The sequence below is a fragment of the Triticum aestivum genome, chromosome 7D, assembly GCF_018294505.1.
Source record: "Triticum aestivum cultivar Chinese Spring chromosome 7D, IWGSC CS RefSeq v2.1, whole genome shotgun sequence".
NCBI lineage: Eukaryota > Viridiplantae > Streptophyta > Magnoliopsida > Poales > Poaceae > Triticum > Triticum aestivum.
In genome coordinates, this window is record NC_057814.1 from 559947896 (window position 1) to 559957148 (window position 9253).

Consider the following 9253-nt stretch of genomic DNA (forward strand, 5'->3'; position numbering starts at 1 on the left):
CGTTAGTTGCAGAGCTCCTCGCGTGTAGGAGAGCAGTCCTACTCGCAGTACAAAGGGATATACAGAGGTCGCACCTTGAGATAGATTGCCAGGCACTTGTCGGGATGCTTAATGATCGGGGGCGGAACTTATCATATGTCGGACAGGTGGTGGAGGAGGTGAAGGTTCTGATCAGTATGTTGAATGAGTTCAAGATTACCTTGGTCCGAAGGACAGCAAATGGGGCTGCCCATGTGCTGGCCCGAGTAAGGGTTAGCAGTAGAGTTTCGGTGTTTTGGGATTCAGTCCCACCTGATTGTATCCTCAGCGTTGTATCAGACGAGATTTCTCTTTTAGATTAATAAAGTGGTGGTCTGAACTTCAAGAAAAAACTAAAGTTGATTACACACGCATTCGTGCTATCGGGATGGGGGTGGGCAGTTGCTACACAGTGTCGTGTGGGCCTTCGTAGCTGAGCCCAAACGTGTGGACAGTTTTAATGTTTGCCACACAGGATCGTGTGGGCTGTCTCCTGGGTACGACCAAACGAGTCATGTGGTCGGGTGTCCATTGTGCCACATGTGTGTAAGTTATTGGCATCATTTGAAATTTGTGAACTTTTCTAAATTCATGAACTTTTTTCAAACCCGCAAACCTTGTTCAAATATGTGAAATTTTCCAAATTCGTTAACCTTTTTCACACACGCGAACCTTGTTCAAATCCGCCAACTTTTTCGAATTAATTAACATTTTCCAAACTCATGTTTTTTTTTTCAAAATCTGCAAACTTTTCTTCAACATGATCTAAGAAAACTATGCTGCACAAAATCACTCCGCCATGCGCCGTGCTTTCTTCGATCCACCCACTCCTCGGTTGATGATTCTAGGTAACTAAACACCGGCGATTCGTATGCTATGCGTGCATACACCGCCCACACACACACTCAATTGATGATACTGTAAGCTGTACTCCTCGATCGCCGCATGCGAGCCGCCCGACTGTTCGTGTGAAGTTGACTAACGCTTTCGAGCACGTACGCTGGCGCTCTTTGATAGAGCAGTATCTACAACCCTGAAGCGAACTATGAAAAAGAAATCTAGCAGTCTCTTCCAGCAATGAATTGTAGCAGGGCTTGGTCTCGAAAGGTATAGATACCACCAGAAGCTTGGAAAGAAGAAGGAATGTCGACCTACCGCTCCGTGGGCTTTGAACCTTGCTTTTCTGTAAAATTCTCAGGAGCTCCCTCACGTCTACCATTCTCCATCTCCCGTTGCTGCCACATTCTACTCCAGCTAGCACCATGTCCAACACTTCCGCGTCTTCTGTAGGTGCAAGCCGAGGCGGGTCGTTGGTGTCCGCGTCGGCCATCGTGGCTCCTGTCGTCGAGTCCGGGTCGCACATCCTCCGCATCGACGGCTACTCCCGTACCAAGGGGCTCGGCAACGGCGAATTCATGGCGTCCGAGACGTTCGCGGCCGGAGGCAGTCGTTGGTGTCTGCGTTACTATCCCGACGGAACTGACTCAAATGATTCAGATTCCGATTCTGCCGGTTCAGATTCCGATTCCGATTCCGATTGTATGACCATCTTATTGCATCTTGTTCGGGGTGATGCCGATAAAGTGGAAGCTAAATACACTATCAGTTTGCTCGACCAAGATGGGAACGTGGTGCCGTCGTACAGCTATACGGGCCAGGACACCTTTAAAGCCAGCAGCAATCATACGTGGGGCTTTGATCTTATCAAGAGGAACGAGCTGGAGGAATCGGGCTACCTGAAGGATGATGTTTTCTTTGTCAGGTGTGATGTCGCCATGTTAAAAGAGAAGATGTTCACCAAGGCTGTTCCGGTTTCTGAAGTTTTTCATGCTGTCATTAGGCAGGACAGATGAAACGTCTTCCCTGGGTAGACGAAGGGACGGGCTGTTGAAGTGGCCAGAGATCAATGACCATGGCCTCGTTTGTCCAAATGCCTGCGTACGCCAGGCCTTCTTTTACCTTTCATAATAGTCTTATTATGTTGTTTCAGACCAGCCGATGTATTGTAATTGAAAATTAGTGCACCTTACCAACTGCCGAGTCTATTGTTATTTTCATTCGTTAGATGCCCGTTAACTCCTTGTATGCATCGCCCCGCCTTCCAGTGCTTCGCAAACAAAGCTATTCACTTTGAATATTGAAACACGTCGATGTTTGACCTTCCTCAAAGTTCTCGATAACACACGAAGAACCGTTGATCAAGCATGTTAAGGAGATATAGGAGCGCGGCCTATCGTTACATCCCTTGTAGTCGGTATTAGTCTTTCTTTTTATTGAACAAGGTACAGCGCGCCTTATATTCCAGCTTCAAACACCCCGTACAAAGGTTATTACAACATCTTGAAGATTAGAACCACGTAATCTACTGATCATAGGGCATTGGATTTGGAGTCCTCTATGAACTGAGCTACAACAGGTAAGCATGTTAATTATGCTAGGCATACAAGCCTGCTAAGCACAGTTATGGGCTGCAACATTAAGATCTTTGGAGATATGGTACACTTTGGGTGATAGGGGAAGGGATGTTTCAAAGAAACTAGCTAAACTGGACCTGATCCCGGAATCTCGCTATTTTTTTTAAATAATACATTTTTTTATTAATTTTCATAAATATTACGCTGGGTAATTTTTTTTCAAAAATAATACACCGTCGGCCCGCTGTAGGCCGACTGGGCCTAGTCGGCCCATAGCAGGCCGATTGGACTCCAGTCGGCCTACAGCTGGCCGACTGGCCCCTGTCGGCCCACTGTGCTGGAGCTAATTGGCTCGCTGTGGGCTAATTGTTTTTGCAAAAAGAGTAGGCATAAAAAATATATGTTTAAAAAATGTTAATTATGTAATTAAAAAATGTTAAACGTGTATAAAAAATGTTCCTGATGTATACAAAAAATGTACAGTATATATGCAAAAAAGTTGACTAAAAATATGTTTTAAAAAGTGTTAATCATGTATTTAAAAATTGTTAAATGTGTGTATAAAAAATGTTCCTTATCTATACAAAAAATATAGAATGTGTATGAAAAAAGTTGACACCAAAAAAATATGTTTGAAAAAAAATGTTAATCATGTATTTGAAAAAATGTTCCTTATCTATACAAAAAATATAGAATGTGTATGAAAAAAAGTTGACACCAAAAAATTATGTTTGAAAAAAATGTTAATCATGTATTTGAAAAAATGTTCAACGTGTACACAAATTTTTTTCATGTATTGGAATGAAAGGTTAAACGTTTATAAAAAAATGTTCCAGCTCCGGATCCGGTATGGGAGCATCACGGACCTAAGCATGATTGGTTGCTCTTTTTGAATGGAACTGGAACATCTTTTTCAAACATATTTTTTTGGTGTCAACTTTTTTTCATACATATTCTATATTTTTTGAATAGATAAGAAACATTTTTTATACACAAATTTAACAATTTTTAATCATGTATTTGAAAAAATGTCAACTTTTCAAACATATTTTTTTGGTGTCAACTTTTTTTCATACACATTCTATATTTTTTGTATAAATAAGGAACATTTTTTATACACACATTTAACAATTTTTAAATACATGCTTAACACTTTTTAAAACATATTTTTTATGTCAACTTTTTTGCATATATATTGTACATTTTTTGTATACATCAGGAACATTTTTTTATACACGTTTAACATTTTTTAATTACATGATTAATATTTTTTTAAACATATATTTTTTATACCTACTTTTTTTGCAAAAATAATTAGCCCACAGTGAGCCAATTAGCTTCAGTCGGCCCACAGTGAGCCGACAGGATGCAATCAGCCCACAGTGGGCCGACAGGGGCCAGTCGGCCAGCTGTAGGCCGACTGGAATCCAATCGGCCTGCTGTGGGCCGACTAGGCCCAGTCGGCCTGCAGCGGGCTGACGGTGTATTATTTTTGAAATTTTTTTATCGAGCGTAATATTTATGAAAATTAATAAAAAAATGTATTATTTAAAAAAAAAGCCGGAATCTCCAGGTTGAGTTCTGAGTGTAAAGATGCGTGAAGCGTATGCATCTCCAGGGACGCGTTGCGTGTTATATATAGAGCCAGAAGATTACAAGGTTGGTTGTTAGGTAGTTGATAGATTGATCTCCAAGTCATATCCTATACAAGATCTATGAGATCGATCACAACAACCCAACAACCGAGGTATATCACGCAACGCAATCCTTATCTACCTGTGTATACGGTTTATACAAATACCGTATACAATTTACATTTATATACTTTAACACGCCCCCTCAATCACAACTTTATCAAGTTGAGATTCTTCTTGAAATCTTCTAATTTCTGCCATGATAAAGCTTTGGTGAAACCATCTGCAACCTGATCATTAGTAGAGATGAATCGAATGTCAAGTAGTCTTTTAGCTACTCTTTCTCTAACAAAATGATAGTCAACTTCTATATGCTTTGTTCTTGCATGAAACACCGAATTTGCTGATAGGTAAGTGGCACCAATATTGTCACACCACAGCCGTGCAACTGAAGAGTGATTTACGCCAAGTTCATCAAGTAAAGCCTGAACCCATATCAGTTCAGCCGTAGCATTTGCCAAGGCCTTATATTCAGCTTCAGTGCTCGACCTTGACACAGTTGCCTGCTTGAGTGCACTCCAAGAAATAAGGTTTGGTGCAAAGAAAATAGCAAAACCCCCTGTTGATCTTCTGTCATCAGGACAGACTGCCCAGTCTGCATCTGAGAAGGCACTCACCATAGTTGAGGTTGACTTTGTGAATTTTAACCCTATACTCATAGTACCTCTGAGATATCTGAGAATTCTTTTAACTGCAGTCCAATGCTGGACAGTAGGAGCATGCAGAAACTGGCATACCTTGTTGACAGAAAAACATATGTCAGGTCTTGTAAGTGTTAAGTATTGCAAGGCACCTACCACACTTCTGTAGTTTGTAGCTCCTTCGGCTCCCAAGGTTTCACCTTCCTCCTTGGATAATTTTTCTGTAGTTGAAAGGGGCATGTTGGAAACTTTACAATTCATCATACCTGACCTTTTCAGTATATCTGACACGTATTTCTCCTGACTTAGGACTATACCATCTGTTACTCTCTTTACTTCTATTCCCAAGAAATAATGCAAGTCACCAAGATCCTTTAGTGCAAAATCTTTCTTAAGATCCAATAGCAATGCATCGGTTGCTTCATGCAATGAGCTAGCCACTATAATATCATCAACGTATACCAACATAAACATGGTTACCTTGCCTTTCTTATAGAAAAAGAGTGACGTGTCAGCCTTTGAAGGTTTAAAGCCAAGCCTTTGAAGTTTTTCACTTAACCTAGAGTACCATGCTCTGGGTGCTTGCTTTAGACCATATAATGCCTTGTCAAGTTTATAGACATAATGATTTTTGCCTTTTACCTCATACCCAGGTGGTTGTCTCATGTAGACTTCCTCCTTTAGAACGCCATGAAGGAACGCATTCTGCACATCCAATTGACGAAGACTCCAACTGTTTGATACTGCAATAGAGAGAACAAGTCTGATAGTAGCTGCTTTAACAACAGGACTAAAGGTGTCCTCATAGTCTATGCCATATCGTTGTTTAAAACCCTTTGCTACTAGTCTAGCCTTGTATCTATCAATTTCTCCACTAGCTTTTCTCTTAACTCTGTAAACCCACTTGCAATCCATGATATTTCTGCCCCTTTTTGGAGGGACTAGATGCCACTTTCTATTTTCAACAAGAGCATTGTATTCCTCATCCATAGCATTTTTCCAATTCTTATTTTCAAAAGCCTCACCTAGACTGTTAGGTTCACCCATGACAACTAGGCCACCAAAACGAGTGTTGACATACCTGACTGTACCATCTGTACGGACCTTAGGTTTTAAGATCCCATGTTACAATCTTGTTCGCTGAGTTGGCACAGGTACAACAGCAGAAGCCGGTGCCACAGAAGATCCCGACGAATCTGGCGTCACATCCGACCCAGGTGCACCCGATCCAAGGTGGATGCTGGCAGGATCGGCTTGTGGCGCATCCCGTGGCTGCAGTTGGCTGGACGCAGGGGACCGCCCCGGCCCAGACGAATGATTGGCGGGCGCAGGGGACCGCCCGTCATGATGCACGCGCGTGGCTGGCCCACTGCCCGCGCCGGGCCCGTTGTTTGTTGTCGTTGTGCCGCCCACGGGCCCGCAGGAGGACGCGTGGCCGCGCGATGATGGCCCGCCTGGCCCCGAGGCGGATGCGCCTCCACTGCCTGGCGCGGCAGGCGAGGGGAGATCGTCCCCGGGATTGCTGCCAGGGGAATTTGGCCAGACCCTGGATCCTCCTCGTGCTCCGTGTTTGTCTCTTCCTGCTGCATAAAATCATGGCGCAAAACAAGATCTCCTCCAAAATTTATAGCAGGATTTTCATGAAAAATACCCGAAGGATCATTAGCTATATGTTCGTCCCCTTGATCAAGAGGTGTAGATGGGGACTGTTCAGAGAGAAGGAGAACTTCGGATCGGATGAGTGCACCGGCATTTGGATTTAGGGCAGCAAAGGGAAAGACTGTTTCGTCAAACACGACCTCACGGGAAATATAAACACGACCAGCAGCTATGTCTAGACATTTGAATCCTTTGTGTAAGTTGTTGTAGCCTAGGAACACACACTGCTTAGATCGGAATTCAAGTTTGCGGGCATTGAAAGGACGGAGATTGGGCCAACATGCACACCCAAATATGCGAAGAGCATGATAGTTTGATTTTTCATGGAACAATTTTTCAAAAGGAGTTTCTAGATTGATCACCTTACTAGGGGTGTGATTGATCAAATATGTGGCAGCGATGAATGCTTCATCCCAAAACTTTAAGGGCATGGAAGCATGGGCTAGGAGAGAAAGACCAACTTCGACGATGTGGCGGTGCTTTCTTTCAGCAAAGCCATTTTGCTGGTGAGCATGAGGACAAGAGACGTGGTGTGTGATGCCTACTTGACGAAAAAAATGAGTTTAACCGTTCGTACTCACCACCCCAATCTGTTTGCATGGTGATGATTTTACGATCAAAAAGTCTCTCAACAAGTGCTTGGAATTCATGAAAAATCTTAAACACTTCAGATCTATGCTTGAGAAGATATATCCAAGTAAACTTGCTGTAATCATCTATGAAGCTCACATAATAATTCTTTTTATTAATAGAATCACGGGCAGGCCCCCATACATCGGAAAAAATGAGCTCTAAAGGAGCATTCGAAGTGCTACTAGAATTTGGATAAGGGAGTTGGTGACTTTTGCCTTTTTGACATGCATCACACACTCCTTCTTTATTCAACTCATGACTAGAAAAGGAAATTTTGTTTTGCCTAAGAACATGCTGAACAATTTGCGAAGATGGATGACCTAGTCGATTGTGCCACCTTGACGGAGATATCTTGGTGGCGCCAAAAGCTTGCCTGCCCGGGCTTAAGGAAGCCGATGATAGGGGGTAGAGACCGGATCTACACCTGCCTTGGAGGAGGGTGCTCCACGTTGCCTTGTCCTTGATAAAGAAGAAACGAGGATGAGTTTCGAGAAACACATGGTTATCTTGTGACAAACGGTGGGCAGAAACAAGGTTCTTGGTGGCTTTAGGGGAATAAAGGACATCTTTAAGATGAAGATTACAAGTAGGGGTACGAACATACGCTTGACCAATATGACTTATTTTCATACCTGACCCGTTGGGCATGTTCACTTGGTCGTGGCCGTTGCACCTCTCCCTCATGGTGAGCTTGTCTAGCTCGCCGGTTATGTGGTCGGTGGTGCTAGTGTCCACGTACCAGTTCGTGTCAACACCGTAGGAGGAGTTGGACACTGTGCTTGCGCTTTTCTCCTTGGTGAAAGCGATGTCGAAGCGACGATAGCACTCGAGGGCAGTATGATTTGGCTTCTTGCAGATCTGGCAGAAGACCTCCGGGAGTTCGTCACGGCCGCCACCTCCATTGCCGCGACCACCGTGGCCGTTTCCACGGCCGCCACCATTGCCTCCATTGCCGCGGCCACCACCGTGACCACGACCTCCGCCGTTCCTGCCGCGGCCGCCGCCACGAGGAAAACCACCGCGGCCACCGCGAGAGGCAACATTGGCGGAGGAGTGCGAAGATGAGTTCCCCTCGAACATGGCGAGGCGGCTCTCGAAGCTGATCAGCTGGGAGTAGAGCTCGTTTAGCTTGATGGGGACCATCCTTGCGCAGACCGAGGAGACAAACGACATGTATTCGAAGTCAAGCCCGGCAAGGATGTACGACACCATGTCGTCGTCAGTGAGTGGCGTGCCGATGGCAGCCATCTCATTACCAAGGGCCTTCATGCGGCCAAGATACTCGGCGATGGTGGAGTTCCCCTTCTTGATGGTGGAGAGGGCGATCCTCGTGTTGACGATGGCCGCCTGCGTCTGGGAGATGAAGATCTCGGTGATTGCAGTCCATGCTGCTGACGCCGTGGTGCACTTTGCGATCTGAACCATCACAGGAGGTGAGATGGAATTGAAAAGGAAACTCAAAACCAGGGAGTCTCGGGCCCTGTCGGTCTCGTACGCCAGGTTGGGCGTATCTGTGGGCTTCCCATCCTTGTCAGAGAGCGTCGACGCCGGTAGTTCTCTCTCTACAGCAAGGTAGGCAACCAGCTGGGCACCACGGATGGTTGCTAGGGCTTGCGCGCGCCAGACGTTGAAGTTAGAGCGGTGGAGCTTTTCAGCAATGGGGATGAGGACGGATGGTGCGACAGCAGTGGAGCTCGAGGACGACACGGCGGCGCGAGAGAGATGTGCTGTAGAGGAGAATGGCTCTGAATATCATGTAAAGATGCGTGAAGCGTATGCATCTGCAGGGACGCGTTGCGTGTTATATATAGAGACAGAAGATTACAAGGTTGATTGTTAGGTAGTTGATAGATTGATCTCCAAGTCATATTCTATACAAGATCTATGAGATCGATCACAACAACCCAACAACCGAGGTACATCACGCAACGCAATCCTTATCTACCTATGTATACGGTTTATACATATACCGTATATACATTTACATTTATATACTTTAACACTGAGATTTCTACAAGCCGCCGCTTTCGCAAGCATCAAGTTATCTGTGAGGAATGAGACATCCTGTATAGAAATCAAGGATGCCAAGCTTGCTGCCACCTGAAGAGCTTTTGCCTCAGCCTGCAATGGAGAAAAAACTGATTTGCATGTCCCTGTAATGAAGATGTCAATCTTGTGTAGCCGCTATTAGTCA

General features: G+C 44.6%; 1 pseudogene; it reads right to left on the bottom strand.

The window, feature by feature from the left end:
* Positions 1-8150: 8150 nt before the first annotated feature.
* On the bottom strand, positions 8151-8289 carry LOC123171739 (uncharacterized; annotated as a pseudogene).
* Between the last annotated feature and the right edge of the window lie 964 nt (positions 8290-9253).